A 17,714-nucleotide genomic window follows, 5' to 3' on the forward strand; every position below is an offset into this window, starting at 1 on the left:
TATCTGCACAGAGGTAGGAGGTGGCAGAATCGAGACTTGGTGAGTTTTCCAAACAAACGTCTCGAGCCTCCAGGTCTGCAGAGACCGACCAGGGCTGCCGCCCAACCGACTATTCACCCTTTTTGGGCGGGAATTTATTCCCTTTTTGCCCATTTTTCGGGTTTTTGGTCGGGCTTCAAAAGCGGCTGCCCGAGGCCTGGCAGAGGCCGGGGCATGGGCCCCGATCGCGCCAGGCGGCTCGCGCGACCCGATTAGGCCCCGAAAGGAGTCGGGAAATCGGCAGACCTGCCCGAGTTCAGCCCGCGGTGGCGGGGGGCAGGTCGGTTCGGCTCAAATCATTAACCAAAGCCGAGACTTGGTCTCGCTGGCGCAACCGAAGTGCCAGGCTGGATAACTCATTAACCAGAAGGCGGCTGGAGGCAGGCAGGGCTGATGGCTGAGGCCGGGTGGAGGCCACCCGCGGCCGGGAAAGTCAAAAGTCCCGTTGTGTGGAAGTCTATGAGGTCAGATTCGGCCGCCTTACCGGGCCTTCGGTTGATGGTTTCCCGCTTGGGCAAGCGAGTCGGCCCGGCAAAGTGGCCACTTGCATTTTCTGGCAAGTGTCTGCGAACAACGTTAATGAGTTGAACCTCGGAAATTGCCGGAAGTCCCGATGAAGAAATGAAAATGCCCCTTTTGCGGGGATTTGGATGCTCATGGCCGGCAGCAGGTGGCCCGACGCCCCGCCAACTTGACACTTGTCATTTCTGTCCTTGGGGGTTGGCGGGGTATCTGCACAGAGGTAGGAGGTGGCAGAATCGAGACTTGGTGAGTTTTCCAAACAAACGTCTCGAGCCTCCAGGTCTGCAGAGACCGACCAGGGCTGCCGCCCAACCGACTATTCACCCTTTTTGGGCGGGAATTTATTCCCTTTTTGCCCATTTTTCGGGTTTTTGGTCGGGCTTCAAAAGCGGCTGCCCGAGGCCTGGCAGAGGCCGGGGCATGGTCCCCGATCGCGCCAGGCGGCTCGCGCGACCCGATTAGGCCCCGAAAGGAGTCGGGAAATCGGCAGACCTGCCCGAGTTCAGCCCGGGGGGGGCGGGGGGCAGGTCGGTTCGGCTCAAATCATTAACCAAAGCCGAGACTTGGTCTCGCTGGCGCAACCGAAGTGCCAGGCTGGATAACTCATTAACCAGAAGGCGGCTGGAGGCAGGCAGGGCTGATGGCTGAGGCCGGGTGGAGGCCACCCGCGGCCGGGAAAGTCAAAAGTCCCGTTGTGTGGAAGTCTATGAGGTCAGATTCGGCCGCCTTACCGGGCCTTCGGTTGATGGTTTCCCGCTTGGGCAAGCGAGTCGGCCCGGCAAAGTGGCCACTTGCATTTTCTGGCAAGTGTCTGCGAACAACGTTAATGAGTTGAACCTTGGAAATTGCCGGAAGTCCCGATGAAGAAATGAAAATGCCCCTTTTGCGGGGATTTGGATGCTCATGGCCGGCAGCAGGTGGCCCGACGCCCCGCCAACTTGACACTTGTCATTTCTGTCCTTGGGGGTTGGCGGGGTATCTGCACAGAGGTAGGAGGTGGCAGAATCGAGACTTGGTGAGTTTTCCAAACAAACGTCTCGAGCCTCCAGGTCTGCAGAGACCGACCAGGGCTGCCGCCCAACCGACTATTCACCCTTTTTGGGCGGGAATTTATTCCCTTTTTGCCCATTTTTCGGGTTTTTGGTCGGGCTTCAAAAGCGGCTGCCCGAGGCCTGGCAGAGGCCGGGGCATGGTCCCCGATCGCGCCAGGCGGCTCGCGCGACCCGATTAGGCCCCGAAAGGAGTCGGGAAATCGGCAGACCTGCCCGAGTTCAGCCCGGGGGGGGCGGGGGGCAGGTCGGTTCGGCTCAAATCATTAACCAAAGCCGAGACTTGGTCTCGCTGGCGCAACCGAAGTGCCAGGCTGGATAACTCATTAACCAGAAGGCGGCTGGAGGCAGGCAGGGCTGATGGCTGAGGCCGGGTGGAGGCCACCCGCGGCCGGGAAAGTCAAAAGTCCCGTTGTGTGGAAGTCTATGAGGTCAGATTCGGCCGCCTTACCGGGCCTGCGGTTGATGGTTTCCCGCTTGGGCAAGCGAGTCGGCCCGGCAAAGTGGCCACTTGCATTTTCTGGCAAGTGTCTGCGAACAACGTTAATGAGTTGAACCTCGGCAATTGTCGGAAGTCCCGATGAAGAAATGAAAATGCCCCTTTTGCGGGGATTTGGATGCTCATGGCCGGCAGCAGGTGGCCCGACGCCCCGCCAACTTGACACTTGTCATTTCTGTCCTTGGGGGTTGGCGGGGTATCTGCACAGAGGTAGGAGGTGGCAGAATCGAGACTTGGTGAGTTTTCCAAACAAACGTCTCGAGCCTCCAGGTCTGCAGAGACCGACCAGGGCTGCCGCCCAACCGACTATTCACCCTTTTTGGGCGGGAATTTATTCCCTTTTTGCCCATTTTTCGGGTTTTTGGTCGGGCTTCAAAAGCGGCTGCCCGAGGCCTGGCAGAGGCCGGGGCATGGGCCCCGATCGCGCCAGGCGGCACGCGCGACCCGATTAGGCCCCGAAAGGAGTCGGGAAATCGGCAGACCTGCCCGACTTCAGCCCGCGGGGGCGGGGGGCAGGTCGGTTCGGCTCAAATCATTAACCAAAGCCGAGACTTGGTCTCGCTGGCGCAACCGAAGTGCCAGGCTGGATAACTCATTAACCAGAAGGCGGCTGGAGGCAGGCAGGGCTGATGGCTGAGGCCGGGTGGAGGCCACCCGCGGCCGGGAAAGTCAAAAGTCCCGTTGTGTGGAAGTCTATGAGGTCAGATTCGGCCGCCTTACCGGGCCTTCGGTTGATGGTTTCCCGCTTGGGCAAGCGAGTCGGCCCGGCAAAGTGGCCACTTGCATTTTCTGGCAAGTGTCTGCGAACAACGTTAATGAGTTGAACCTTGGAAATTGCCGGAAGTCCCGATGAAGAAATGAAAATGCCCCTTTTGCGGGGATTTGGATGCTCATGGCCGGCAGCAGGTGGCCCGACGCCCCGCCAACTTGACACTTGTCATTTCTGTCCTTGGGGGTTGGCGGGGTATCTGCACAGAGGTAGGAGGTGGCAGAATCGAGACTTGGTGAGTTTTCCAAACAAACGTCTCGAGCCTCCAGGTCTGCAGAGACCGACCAGGGCTGCCGCCCAACCGACTATTCACCCTTTTTGGGCGGGAATTTATTCCCTTTTTGCCCATTTTTCGGGTTTTTGGTCGGGCTTCAAAAGCGGCTGCCCGAGGCCTGGCAGAGGCCGGGGCATGGGCCCCGATCGCGCCAGGCGGCTCGCGCGACCCGATTAGGCCCCGAAAGGAGTCGGGAAATCGGCAGACCTTGCCGAGTTCAGCCCGCGGTGGCGGGGGGCAGGTCGGTTCGGCTCAAATCATTAACCAAAGCCGAGACTTGGTCTCGCTGGCGCAACCGAAGTGCCAGGCTGGATAACTCATTAACCAGAAGGCGGCTGGAGGCAGGCAGGGCTGATGGCTGAGGCCGGGTGGAGGCCACCCGCGGCCGGGAAAGTCAAAAGTCCCGTTGTGTGGAAGTCTATGAGGTCAGATTCGGCCGCCTTACCGGGCCTTCGGTTGATGGTTTCCCGCTTGGGCAAGCGAGTCGGCCCGGCAAAGTGGCCACTTGCATTTTCTGGCAAGTGTCTGCGAACAACGTTAATGAGTTGAACCTTGGAAATTGCCGGAAGTCCCGATGAAGAAATGAAAATGCCCCTTTTGCGGGGATTTGGATGCTCATGGCCGGCAGCAGGTGGCCCGACGCCCCGCCAACTTGACACTTGTCATTTCTGTCCTTGAGGGTTGGCGGGGTATCTGCACAGAGGTAGGAGGTGGCAGAATCGAGACTTGGTGAGTTTTCCAAACAAACGTCTCGAGCCTCCAGGTCTGCAGAGACCGACCAGGGCTGCCGCCCAACCGACTATTCACCCTTTTTGGGCGGGAATTTATTCCCTTTTTGCCCATTTTTCGGGTTTTTGGTCGGGCTTCAAAAGCGGCTGCCCGAGGCCTGGCAGAGGCCGGGGCATGGTCCCCGATCGCGCCAGGCGGCTCGCGCGACCCGATTAGGCCCCGAAAGGAGTCGGGAAATCGGCAGACCTGCCCGAGTTCAGCCCGGGGGGGGCGGGGGGCAGGTCGGTTCGGCTCAAATCATTAACCAAAGCCGAGACTTGGTCTCGCTGGCGCAACCGAAGTGCCAGGCTGGATAACTCATTAACCAGAAGGCGGCTGGAGGCAGGCAGGGCTGATGGCTGAGGCCGGGTGGAGGCCACCCGCGGCCGGGAAAGTCAAAAGTCCCGTTGTGTGGAAGTCTATGAGGTCAGATTCGGCCGCCTTACCGGGCCTTCGGTTGATGGTTTCCCGCTTGGGCAAGCGAGTCGGCCCGGCAAAGTGGCCACTTGCATTTTCTGGCAAGTGTCTGCGAACAACGTTAATGAGTTGAACCTCGGAAATTGCCGGAAGTCCCGATGAAGAAATGAAAATGCCCCTTTTGCGGGGATTTGGATGCTCATGGCCGGCAGCAGGTGGCCCGACGCCCCGCCAACTTGACACTTGTCATTTCTGTCCTTGGGGGTTGGCGGGGTATCTGCACAGAGGTAGGAGGTGGCAGAATCGAGACTTGGTGAGTTTTCCAAACAAACGTCTCGAGCCTCCAGGTCTGCAGAGACCGACCAGGGCTGCCGCCCAACCGACTATTCACCCTTTTTGGGCGGGAATTTATTCCCTTTTTGCCCATTTTTCGGGTTTTTGGTCGGGCTTCAAAAGCGGCTGCCCGAGGCCTGGCAGAGGCCGGGGCATGGTCCCCGATCGCGCCAGGCGGCTCGCGCGACCCGATTAGGCCCCGAAAGGAGTCGGGAAATCGGCAGACCTGCCCGAGTTCAGCCCGGGGGGGCGGGGGGCAGGTCGGTTCGGCTCAAATCATTAACCAAAGCCGAGACTTCGTCTCGCTGGCGCAACCGAAGTGCCAGGCTGGATAACTCATTAACCAGAAGGCGGCTGGAGGCAGGCAGGGCTGATGGCTGAGGCCGGGTGGAGGCCACCCGCGGCCGGGAAAGTCAAAAGTCCCGTTGTGTGGAAGTCTATGAGGTCAGATTCGGCCGCCTTACCGGGCCTTCGGTTGATGGTTTCCCGCTTGGGCAAGCGAGTCGGCCCGGCAAAGTGGCCACTTGCATTTTCTGGCAAGTGTCTGCGAACAACGTTAATGAGTTGAACCTCGGAAATTGCCGGAAGTCCCGATGAAGAAATGAAAATGCCCCTTTTGCGGGGATTTGGATGCTCATGGCCGGCAGCAGGTGGCCCGACGCCCCGCCAACTTGACACTTGTCATTTCTGTCCTTGGGGGTTGGCGGGGTATCTGCACAGAGGTAGGAGGTGGCAGAATCGAGACTTGGTGAGTTTTCCAAACAAACGTCTCGAGCCTCCAGGTCTGCAGAGACCGACCAGGGCTGCCGCCCAACCGACTATTCACCCTTTTTGGGCGGGAATTTATTCCCTTTTTGCCCATTTTTCGGGTTTTTGGTCGGGCTTCAAAAGCGGCTGCCCGAGGCCTGGCAGAGGCCGGGGCATGGTCCCCGATCGCGCCAGGCGGCTCGCGCGACCCGATTAGGCCCCGAAAGGAGTCGGGAAATCGGCAGACCTGCCCGAGTTCAGCCCGGGGGGGGCGGGGGGCAGGTCGGTTCGGCTCAAATCATTAACCAAAGCCGAGACTTGGTCTCGCTGGCGCAACCGAAGTGCCAGGCTGGATAACTCATTAACCAGAAGGCGGCTGGAGGCAGGCAGGGCTGATGGCTGAGGCCGGGTGGAGGCCACCCGCGGCCGGGAAAGTCAAAAGTCCCGTTGTGTGGAAGTCTATGAGGTCAGATTCGGCCGCCTTACCGGGCCTTCGGTTGATGGTTTCCCGCTTGGGCAAGCGAGTCGGCCCGGCAAAGTGGCCACTTGCATTTTCTGGCAAGTGTCTGCGAACAACGTTAATGAGTTGAACCTTGGAAATTGCCGGAAGTCCCGATGAAGAAATGAAAATGCCCCTTTTGCGGGGATTTGGATGCTCATGGCCGGCAGCAGGTGGCCCGACGCCCCGCCAACTTGACACTTGTCATTTCTGTCCTTGGGGGTTGGCGGGGTATCTGCACAGAGGTAGGAGGTGGCAGAATCGAGACTTGGTGAGTTTTCCAAACAAACGTCTCGAGCCTCCAGGTCTGCAGAGACCGACCAGGGCTGCCGCCCAACCGACTATTCACCCTTTTTGGGCGGGAATTTATTCCCTTTTTGCCCATTTTTCGGGTTTTTGGTCGGGCTTCAAAAGCGGCTGCCCGAGGCCTGGCAGAGGCCGGGGCATGGTCCCCGATCGCGCCAGGCGGCTCGCGCGACCCGATTAGGCCCCGAAAGGAGTCGGGAAATCGGCAGACCTGCCCGAGTTCAGCCCGGGGGGGGCGGGGGGCAGGTCGGTTCGGCTCAAATCATTAACCAAAGCCGAGACTTGGTCTCGCTGGCGCAACCGAAGTGCCAGGCTGGATAACTCATTAACCAGAAGGCGGCTGGAGGCAGGCAGGGCTGATGGCTGAGGCCGGGTGGAGGCCACCCGCGGCCGGGAAAGTCAAAAGTCCCGTTGTGTGGAAGTCTATGAGGTCAGATTCGGCCGCCTTACCGGGCCTGCGGTTGATGGTTTCCCGCTTGGGCAAGCGAGTCGGCCCGGCAAAGTGGCCACTTGCATTTTCTGGCAAGTGTCTGCGAACAACGTTAATGAGTTGAACCTCGGCAATTGTCGGAAGTCCCGATGAAGAAATGAAAATGCCCCTTTTGCGGGGATTTGGATGCTCATGGCCGGCAGCAGGTGGCCCGACGCCCCGCCAACTTGACACTTGTCATTTCTGTCCTTGGGGGTTGGCGGGGTATCTGCACAGAGGTAGGAGGTGGCAGAATCGAGACTTGGTGAGTTTTCCAAACAAACGTCTCGAGCCTCCAGGTCTGCAGAGACCGACCAGGGCTGCCGCCCAACCGACTATTCACCCTTTTTGGGCGGGAATTTATTCCCTTTTTGCCCATTTTTCGGGTTTTTGGTCGGGCTTCAAAAGCGGCTGCCCGAGGCCTGGCAGAGGCCGGGGCATGGTCCCCGATCGCGCCAGGCGGCTCGCGCGACGCGATTAGGCCCCGAAAGGAGTCGGGAAATCGGCAGACCTGCCCGAGTTCAGCCCGCGGGGGCGGGGGGCAGGTCGGTTCGGCTCAAATCATTAACCAAAGCCGAGACTTGGTCTCGCTGGCGCAACCGAAGTGCCAGGCTGGATAACTCATTAACCAGAAGGCGGCTGGAGGCAGGCAGGGCTGATGGCTGAGGCCGGGTGGAGGCCACCCGCGGCCGGGAAAGTCAAAAGTCCCGTTGTGTGGAAGTCTATGAGGTCAGATTCGGCCGCCTTACCGGGCCTTCGGTTGATGGTTTCCCGCTTGGGCAAGCGAGTCGGCCCGGCAAAGTGGCCACTTGCATTTTCTGGCAAGTGTCTGCGAACAACGTTAATGAGTTGAACCTCGGCAATTGTCGGAAGTCCCGATGAAGAAATGAAAATGCCCCTTTTGCGGGGATTTGGATGCTCATGGCCGGCAGCAGGTGGCCCGACGCCCCGCCAACTTGACACTTGTCATTTCTGTCCTTGGGGGTTGGCGGGGTATCTGCACAGAGGTAGGAGGTGGCAGAATCGAGACTTGGTGAGTTTTCCAAACAAACGTCTCGAGCCTCCAGGTCTGCAGAGACCGACCAGGGCTGCCGCCCAACCGACTATTCACCCTTTTTGGGCGGGAATTTATTCCCTTTTTGCCCATTTTTCGGGTTTTTGGTCGGGCTTCAAAAGCGGCTGCCCGAGGCCTGGCAGAGGCCGGGGCATGGGCCCCGATCGCGCCAGGCGGCACGCGCGACCCGATTAGGCCCCGAAAGGAGTCGGGAAATCGGCAGACCTGCCCGAGTTCAGCCCGCGGGGGCGGGGGGCAGGTCGGTTCGGCTCAAATCATTAACCAAAGCCGAGACTTGGTCTCGCTGGCGCAACCGAAGTGCCAGGCTGGATAACTCATTAACCAGAAGGCGGCTGGAGGCAGGCAGGGCTGATGGCTGAGGCCGGGTGGAGGCCACCCGCGGCCGGGAAAGTCAAAAGTCCCGTTGTGTGGAAGTCTATGAGGTCAGATTCGGCCGCCTTACCGGGCCTTCGGTTGATGGTTTCCCGCTTGGGCAAGCGAGTCGGCCCGGCAAAGTGGCCACTTGCATTTTCTGGCAAGTGTCTGCGAACAACGTTAATGAGTTGAACCTCGGCAATTGTCGGAAGTCCCGATGAAGAAATGAAAATGCCCCTTTTGCGGGGATTTGGATGCTCATGGCCGGCAGCAGGTGGCCCGACGCCCCGCCAACTTGACACTTGTCATTTCTGTCCTTGGGGGTTGGCGGGGTATCTGCACAGAGGTAGGAGGTGGCAGAATCGAGACTTGGTGAGTTTTCCAAACAAACGTCTCGAGCCTCCAGGTCTGCAGAGACCGACCAGGGCTGCCGCCCAACCGACTATTCACCCTTTTTGGGCGGGAATTTATTCCCTTTTTGCCCATTTTTCGGGTTTTTGGTCGGGCTTCAAAAGCGGCTGCCCGAGGCCTGGCAGAGGCCGGGGCATGGGCCCCGATCGCGCCAGGCGGCTCGCGCGACCCGATTAGGCCCCGAAAGGAGTCGGGAAATCGGCAGACCTGCCCGAGTTCAGCCCGCGGTGGCGGGGGGCAGGTCGGTTCGGCTCAAATCATTAACCAAAGCCGAGACTTGGTCTCGCTGGCGCAACCGAAGTGCCAGGCTGGATAACTCATTAACCAGAAGGCGGCTGGAGGCAGGCAGGGCTGATGGCTGAGGCCGGGTGGAGGCCACCCGCGGCCGGGAAAGTCAAAAGTCCCGTTGTGTGGAAGTCTATGAGGTCAGATTCGGCCGCCTTACCGGGCCTGCGGTTGATGGTTTCCCGCTTGGGCAAGCGAGTCGGCCCGGCAAAGTGGCCACTTGCATTTTCTGGCAAGTGTCTGCGAACAACGTTAATGAGTTGAACCTTGGAAATTGCCGGAAGTCCCGATGAAGAAATGAAAATGCCCCTTTTGCGGGGATTTGGATGCTCATGGCCGGCAGCAGGTGGCCCGACGCCCCGCCAGCTTGACACTTGTCATTTCTGTCCTTGGGGGTTGGCGGGGTATCTGCACAGAGGTAGGAGGTGGCAGAATCGAGACTTGGTGAGTTTTCCAAACAAACGTCTCGAGCCTCCAGGTCTGCAGAGACCGACCAGGGCTGCCGCCCAACCGACTATTCACCCTTTTTGGGCGGGAATTTATTCCCTTTTTGCCCATTTTTCGGGTTTTTGGTCGGGCTTCAAAAGCGGCTGCCCGAGGCCTGGCAGAGGCCGGGGCATGGTCCCCGATCGCGCCAGGCGGCTCGCGCGACCCGATTAGGCCCCGAAAGGAGTCGGGAAATCGGCAGACCTGCCCGAGTTCAGCCCGGGGGGGGCGGGGGGCAGGTCGGTTCGGCTCAAATCATTAACCAAAGCCGAGACTTGGTCTCGCTGGCGCAACCGAAGTGCCAGGCTGGATAACTCATTAACCAGAAGGCGGCTGGAGGCAGGCAGGGCTGATGGCTGAGGCCGGGTGGAGGCCACCCGCGGCCGGGAAAGTCAAAAGTCCCGTTGTGTGGAAGTCTATGAGGTCAGATTCGGCCGCCTTACCGGGCCTGCGGTTGATGGTTTCCCGCTTGGGCAAGCGAGTCGGCCCGGCAAAGTGGCCACTTGCATTTTCTGGCAAGTGTCTGCGAACAACGTTAATGAGTTGAACCTCGGCAATTGTCGGAAGTCCCGATGAAGAAATGAAAATGCCCCTTTTGCGGGGATTTGGATGCTCATGGCCGGCAGCAGGTGGCCCGACGCCCCGCCAACTTGACACTTGTCATTTCTGTCCTTGGGGGTTGGCGGGGTATCTGCACAGAGGTAGGAGGTGGCAGAATCGAGACTTGGTGAGTTTTCCAAACAAACGTCTCGAGCCTCCAGGTCTGCAGAGACCGACCAGGGCTGCCGCCCAACCGACTATTCACCCTTTTTGGGCGGGAATTTATTCCCTTTTTGCCCATTTTTCGGGTTTTTGGTCGGGCTTCAAAAGCGGCTGCCCGAGGCCTGGCAGAGGCCGGGGCATGGGCCCCGAACGCGCCAGGCGGCACGCGCGACCCGATTAGGCCCCGAAAGGAGTCGGGAAATCGGCAGACCTGCCCGACTTCAGCCCGCGGGGGCGGGGGGCAGGTCGGTTCGGCTCAAATCATTAACCAAAGCCGAGACTTGGTCTCGCTGGCGCAACCGAAGTGCCAGGCTGGATAACTCATTAACCAGAAGGCGGCTGGAGGCAGGCAGGGCTGATGGCTGAGGCCGGGTGGAGGCCACCCGCGGCCGGGAAAGTCAAAAGTCCCGTTGTGTGGAAGTCTATGAGGTCAGATTCGGCCGCCTTACCGGGCCTTCGGTTGATGGTTTCCCGCTTGGGCAAGCGAGTCGGCCCGGCAAAGTGGCCACTTGCATTTTCTGGCAAGTGTCTGCGAACAACGTTAATGAGTTGAACCTTGGAAATTGCCGGAAGTCCCGATGAAGAAATGAAAATGCCCCTTTTGCGGGGATTTGGATGCTCATGGCCGGCAGCAGGTGGCCCGACGCCCCGCCAACTTGACACTTGTCATTTCTGTCCTTGGGGGTTGGCGGGGTATCTGCACAGAGGTAGGAGGTGGCAGAATCGAGACTTGGTGAGTTTTCCAAACAAACGTCTCGAGCCTCCAGGTCTGCAGAGACCGACCAGGGCTGCCGCCCAACCGACTATTCACCCTTTTTGGGCGGGAATTTATTCCCTTTTTGCCCATTTTTCGGGTTTTTGGTCGGGCTTCAAAAGCGGCTGCCCGAGGCCTGGCAGAGGCCGGGGCATGGTCCCCGATCGCGCCAGGCGGCACGCGCGACCCGATTAGGCCCCGAAAGGAGTCGGGAAATCGGCAGACCTGCCCGACTTCAGCCCGCGGGGGCGGGGGGCAGGTCGGTTCGGCTCAAATCATTAACCAAAGCCGAGACTTGGTCTCGCTGGCGCAACCGAAGTGCCAGGCTGGATAACTCATTAACCAGAAGGCGGCTGGAGGCAGGCAGGGCTGATGGCTGAGGCCGGGTGGAGGCCACCCGCGGCCGGGAAAGTCAAAAGTCCCGTTGTGTGGAAGTCTATGAGGTCAGATTCGGCCGCCTTACCGGGCCTTCGGTTGATGGTTTCCCGCTTGGGCAAGCGAGTCGGCCCGGCAAAGTGGCCACTTGCATTTTCTGGCAAGTGTCTGCGAACAACGTTAATGAGTTGAACCTTGGAAATTGCCGGAAGTCCCGATGAAGAAATGAAAATGCCCCTTTTGCGGGGATTTGGATGCTCATGGCCGGCAGCAGGTGGCCCGACGCCCCGCCAACTTGACACTTGTCATTTCTGTCCTTGGGGGTTGGCGGGGTATCTGCACAGAGGTAGGAGGTGGCAGAATCGAGACTTGGTGAGTTTTCCAAACAAACGTCTCGAGCCTCCAGGTCTGCAGAGACCGACCAGGGCTGCCGCCCAACCGACTATTCACCCTTTTTGGGCGGGAATTTATTCCCTTTTTGCCCATTTTTCGGGTTTTTGGTCGGGCTTCAAAAGCGGCTGCCCGAGGCCTGGCAGAGGCCGGGGCATGGGCCCCGATCGCGCCAGGCGGCTCGCGCGACCCGATTAGGCCCCGAAAGGAGTCGGGAAATCGGCAGACCTTGCCGAGTTCAGCCCGCGGTGGCGGGGGGCAGGTCGGTTCGGCTCAAATCATTAACCAAAGCCGAGACTTGGTCTCGCTGGCGCAACCGAAGTGCCAGGCTGGATAACTCATTAACCAGAAGGCGGCTGGAGGCAGGCAGGGCTGATGGCTGAGGCCGGGTGGAGGCCACCCGCGGCCGGGAAAGTCAAAAGTCCCGTTGTGTGGAAGTCTATGAGGTCAGATTCGGCCGCCTTACCGGGCCTTCGGTTGATGGTTTCCCGCTTGGGCAAGCGAGTCGGCCCGGCAAAGTGGCCACTTGCATTTTCTGGCAAGTGTCTGCGAACAACGTTAATGAGTTGAACCTTGGAAATTGCCGGAAGTCCCGATGAAGAAATGAAAATGCCCCTTTTGCGGGGATTTGGATGCTCATGGCCGGCAGCAGGTGGCCCGACGCCCCGCCAACTTGACACTTGTCATTTCTGTCCTTGGGGGTTGGCGGGGTATCTGCACAGAGGTAGGAGGTGGCAGAATCGAGACTTGGTGAGTTTTCCAAACAAACGTCTCGAGCCTCCAGGTCTGCAGAGACCGACCAGGGCTGCCGCCCAACCGACTATTCACCCTTTTTGGGCGGGAATTTATTCCCTTTTTGCCCATTTTTCGGGTTTTTGGTCGGGCTTCAAAAGCGGCTGCCCGAGGCCTGGCAGAGGCCGGGGCATGGTCCCCGATCGCGCCAGGCGGCTCGCGCGACCCGATTAGGCCCCGAAAGGAGTCGGGAAATCGGCAGACCTGCCCGAGTTCAGCCCGGGGGGGGCGGGGGGCAGGTCGGTTCGGCTCAAATCATTAACCAAAGCCGAGACTTGGTCTCGCTGGCGCAACCGAAGTGCCAGGCTGGATAACTCATTAACCAGAAGGCGGCTGGAGGCAGGCAGGGCTGATGGCTGAGGCCGGGTGGAGGCCACCCGCGGCCGGGAAAGTCAAAAGTCCCGTTGTGTGGAAGTCTATGAGGTCAGATTCGGCCGCCTTACCGGGCCTTCGGTTGATGGTTTCCCGCTTGGGCAAGCGAGTCGGCCCGGCAAAGTGGCCACTTGCATTTTCTGGCAAGTGTCTGCGAACAACGTTAATGAGTTGAACCTTGGAAATTGCCGGAAGTCCCGATGAAGAAATGAAAATGCCCCTTTTGCGGGGATTTGGATGCTCATGGCCGGCAGCAGGTGGCCCGACGCCCCGCCAACTTGACACTTGTCATTTCTGTCCTTGGGGGTTGGCGGGGTATCTGCACAGAGGTAGGAGGTGGCAGAATCGAGACTTGGTGAGTTTTCCAAACAAACGTCTCGAGCCTCCAGGTCTGCAGAGACCGACCAGGGCTGCCGCCCAACCGACTATTCACCCTTTTTGGGCGGGAATTTATTCCCTTTTTGCCCATTTTTCGGGTTTTTGGTCGGGCTTCAAAAGCGGCTGCCCGAGGCCTGGCAGAGGCCGGGGCATGGGCCCCGATCGCGCCAGGTGGCTCGCGCGACCCGATTAGGCCCCGAAAGGAGTCGGGAAATCGGCAGACCTTGCCGAGTTCAGCCCGCGGTGGCGTGGGGCAGGTCGGTTCGGCTCAAATCATTAACCAAAGCCGAGACTTGGTCTCGCTGGCGCAACCGAAGTGCCAGGCTGGATAACTCATTAACCAGAAGGCGGCTGGAGGCAGGCAGGGCTGATGGCTGAGGCCGGGTGGAGGCCACCCGCGGCCGGGAAAGTCAAAAGTCCCGTTGTGTGGAAGTCTATGAGGTCAGATTCGGCCGCCTTACCGGGCCTTCGGTTGATGGTTTCCCGCTTGGGCAAGCGAGTCGGCCCGGCAAAGTGGCCACTTGCATTTTCTGGCAAGTGTCTGCGAACAACGTTAATGAGTTGAACCTTGGAAATTGCCGGAAGTCCCGATGAAGAAATGAAAATGCCCCTTTTGCGGGGATTTGGATGCTCATGGCCGGCAGCAGGTGGCCCGACGCCCCGCCAACTTGACACTTGTCATTTCTGTCCTTGGGGGTTGGCGGGGTATCTGCACAGAGGTAGGAGGTGGCAGAATCGAGACTTGGTGAGTTTTCCAAACAAACGTCTCGAGCCTCCAGGTCTGCAGAGACCGACCAGGGCTGCCGCCCAACCGACTATTCACCCTTTTTGGGCGGGAATTTATTCCCTTTTTGCCCATTTTTCGGGTTTTTGGTCGGGCTTCAAAAGCGGCTGCCCGAGGCCTGGCAGAGGCCGGGGCATGGTCCCCGATCGCGCCAGGCGGCTCGCGCGACCCGATTAGGCCCCGAAAGGAGTCGGGAAATCGGCAGACCTGCCCGAGTTCAGCCCGGGGGGGGCGGGGGGCAGGTCGGTTCGGCTCAAATCATTAACCAAAGCCGAGACTTGGTCTCGCTGGCGCAACCGAAGTGCCAGGCTGGATAACTCATTAACCAGAAGGCGGCTGGAGGCAGGCAGGGCTGATGGCTGAGGCCGGGTGGAGGCCACCCGCGGCCGGGAAAGTCAAAAGTCCCGTTGTGTGGAAGTCTATGAGGTCAGATTCGGCCGCCTTACCGGGCCTTCGGTTGATGGTTTCCCGCTTGGGCAAGCGAGTCGGCCCGGCAAAGTGGCCACTTGCATTTTCTGGCAAGTGTCTGCGAACAACGTTAATGAGTTGAACCTCGGAAATTGCCGGAAGTCCCGATGAAGAAATGAAAATGCCCCTTTTGCGGGGATTTGGATGCTCATGGCCGGCAGCAGGTGGCCCGACGCCCCGCCAACTTGACACTTGTCATTTCTGTCCTTGGGGGTTGGCGGGGTATCTGCACAGAGGTAGGAGGTGGCAGAATCGAGACTTGGTGAGTTTTCCAAACAAACGTCTCGAGCCTCCAGGTCTGCAGAGACCGACCAGGGCTGCCGCCCAACCGACTATTCACCCTTTTTGGGCGGGAATTTATTCCCTTTTTGCCCATTTTTCGGGTTTTTGGTCGGGCTTCAAAAGCGGCTGCCCGAGGCCTGGCAGAGGCCGGGGCATGGTCCCCGATCGCGCCAGGCGGCTCGCGCGACCCGATTAGGCCCCGAAAGGAGTCGGGAAATCGGCAGACCTGCCCGAGTTCAGCCCGGGGGGGGCGGGGGGCAGGTCGGTTCGGCTCAAATCATTAACCAAAGCCGAGACTTGGTCTCGCTGGCGCAACCGAAGTGCCAGGCTGGATAACTCATTAACCAGAAGGCGGCTGGAGGCAGGCAGGGCTGATGGCTGAGGCCGGGTGGAGGCCACCCGCGGCCGGGAAAGTCAAAAGTCCCGTTGTGTGGAAGTCTATGAGGTCAGATTCGGCCGCCTTACCGGGCCTTCGGTTGATGGTTTCCCGCTTGGGCAAGCGAGTCGGCCCGGCAAAGTGGCCACTTGCATTTTCTGGCAAGTGTCTGCGAACAACGTTAATGAGTTGAACCTTGGAAATTGCCGGAAGTCCCGATGAAGAAATGAAAATGCCCCTTTTGCGGGGATTTGGATGCTCATGGCCGGCAGCAGGTGGCCCGACGCCCCGCCAACTTGACACTTGTCATTTCTGTCCTTGGGGGTTGGCGGGGTATCTGCACAGAGGTAGGAGGTGGCAGAATCGAGACTTGGTGAGTTTTCCAAACAAACGTCTCGAGCCTCCAGGTCTGCAGAGACCGACCAGGGCTGCCGCCCAACCGACTATTCACCCTTTTTGGGCGGGAATTTATTCCCTTTTTGCCCATTTTTCGGGTTTTTGGTCGGGCTTCAAAAGCGGCTGCCCGAGGCCTGGCAGAGGCCGGGGCATGGTCCCCGATCGCGCCAGGCGGCTCGCGCGACCCGATTAGGCCCCGAAAGGAGTCGGGAAATCGGCAGACCTGCCCGAGTTCAGCCCGGGGGGGGCGGGGGGCAGGTCGGTTCGGCTCAAATCATTAACCAAAGCCGAGACTTGGTCTCGCTGGCGCAACCGAAGTGCCAGGCTGGATAACTCATTAACCAGAAGGCGGCTGGAGGCAGGCAGGGCTGATGGCTGAGGCCGGGTGGAGGCCACCCGCGGCCGGGAAAGTCAAAAGTCCCGTTGTGTGGAAGTCTATGAGGTCAGATTCGGCCGCCTTACCGGGCCTGCGGTTGATGGTTTCCCGCTTGGGCAAGCGAGTCGGCCCGGCAAAGTGGCCACTTGCATTTTCTGGCAAGTGTCTGCGAACAACGTTAATGAGTTGAACCTCGGCAATTGTCGGAAGTCCCGATGAAGAAATGAAAATGCCCCTTTTGCGGGGATTTGGATGCTCATGGCCGGCAGCAGGTGGCCCGACGCCCCGCCAACTTGACACTTGTCATTTCTGTCCTTGGGGGTTGGCGGGGTATCTGCACAGAGGTAGGAGGTGGCAGAATCGAGACTTGGTGAGTTTTCCAAACAAACGTCTCGAGCCTCCAGGTCTGCAGAGACCGACCAGGGCTGCCGCCCAACCGACTATTCACCCTTTTTGGGCGGGAATTTATTCCCTTTTTGCCCATTTTTCGGGTTTTTGGTCGGGCTTCAAAAGCGGCTGCCCGAGGCCTGGCAGAGGCCGGGGCATGGTCCCCGATCGCGCCAGGCGGCTCGCGCGACGCGATTAGGCCCCGAAAGGAGTCGGGAAATCGGCAGACCTGCCCGAGTTCAGCCCGCGGGGGCGGGGGGCAGGTCGGTTCGGCTCAAATCATTAACCAAAGCCGAGACTTGGTCTCGCTGGCGCAACCGAAGTGCCAGGCTGGATAACTCATTAACCAGAAGGCGGCTGGAGGCAGGCAGGGCTGATGGCTGAGGCCGGGTGGAGGCCACCCGCGGCCGGGAAAGTCAAAAGTCCCGTTGTGTGGAAGTCTATGAGGTCAGATTCGGCCGCCTTACCGGGCCTTCGGTTGATGGTTTCCCGCTTGGGCAAGCGAGTCGGCCCGGCAAAGTGGCCACTTGCATTTTCTGGCAAGTGTCTGCGAACAACGTTAATGAGTTGAACCTCGGCAATTGTCGGAAGTCCCGATGAAGAAATGAAAATGCCCCTTTTGCGGGGATTTGGATGCTCATGGCCGGCAGCAGGTGGCCCGACGCCCCGCCAACTTGACACTTGTCATTTCTGTCCTTGGGGGTTGGCGGGGTATCTGCACAGAGGTAGGAGGTGGCAGAATCGAGACTTGGTGAGTTTTCCAAACAAACGTCTCGAGCCTCCAGGTCTGCAGAGACCGACCAGGGCTGCCGCCCAACCGACTATTCACCCTTTTTGGGCGGGAATTTATTCCCTTTTTGCCCATTTTTCGGGTTTTTGGTCGGGCTTCAAAAGCGGCTGCCCGAGGCCTGGCAGAGGCCGGGGCATGGGCCCCGATCGCGCCAGGCGGCTCGCGCGACCCGATTAGGCCCCGAAAGGAGTCGGGAAATCGGCAGACCTGCCCGAGTTCAGCCCGCGGTGGCGGGGGGCAGGTCGGTTCGGCTCAAATCATTAACCAAAGCCGAGACTTGGTCTCGCTGGCGCAACCGAAGTGCCAGGCTGGATAACTCATTAACCAGAAGGCGGCTGGAGGCAGGCAGGGCTGATGGCTGAGGCCGGGTGGAGGCCACCCGCGGCCGGGAAAGTCAAAAGTCCCGTTGTGTGGAAGTCTATGAGGTCAGATTCGGCCGCCTTACCGGGCCTGCGGTTGATGGTTTCCCGCTTGGGCAAGCGAGTCGGCCCGGCAAAGTGGCCACTTGCATTTTCTGGCAAGTGTCTGCGAACAACGTTAATGAGTTGAACCTTGGAAATTGCCGGAAGTCCCGATGAAGAAATGAAAATGCCCCTTCTGCGGGGATTTGGATGCTCATGGCCGGCAGCAGGTGGCCCGACGCCCCGCCAACTTGACACTTGTCATTTCTGTCCTTGGGGGTTGGCGGGGTGCCCGGAGATTTTCGGGAACACGATTTTCAGAACATTTT

Source organism: Pristiophorus japonicus, unplaced genomic scaffold (assembly GCF_044704955.1).
Source record: "Pristiophorus japonicus isolate sPriJap1 unplaced genomic scaffold, sPriJap1.hap1 HAP1_SCAFFOLD_1600, whole genome shotgun sequence".
NCBI classification, from domain to species: domain Eukaryota; kingdom Metazoa; phylum Chordata; class Chondrichthyes; family Pristiophoridae; genus Pristiophorus; species Pristiophorus japonicus.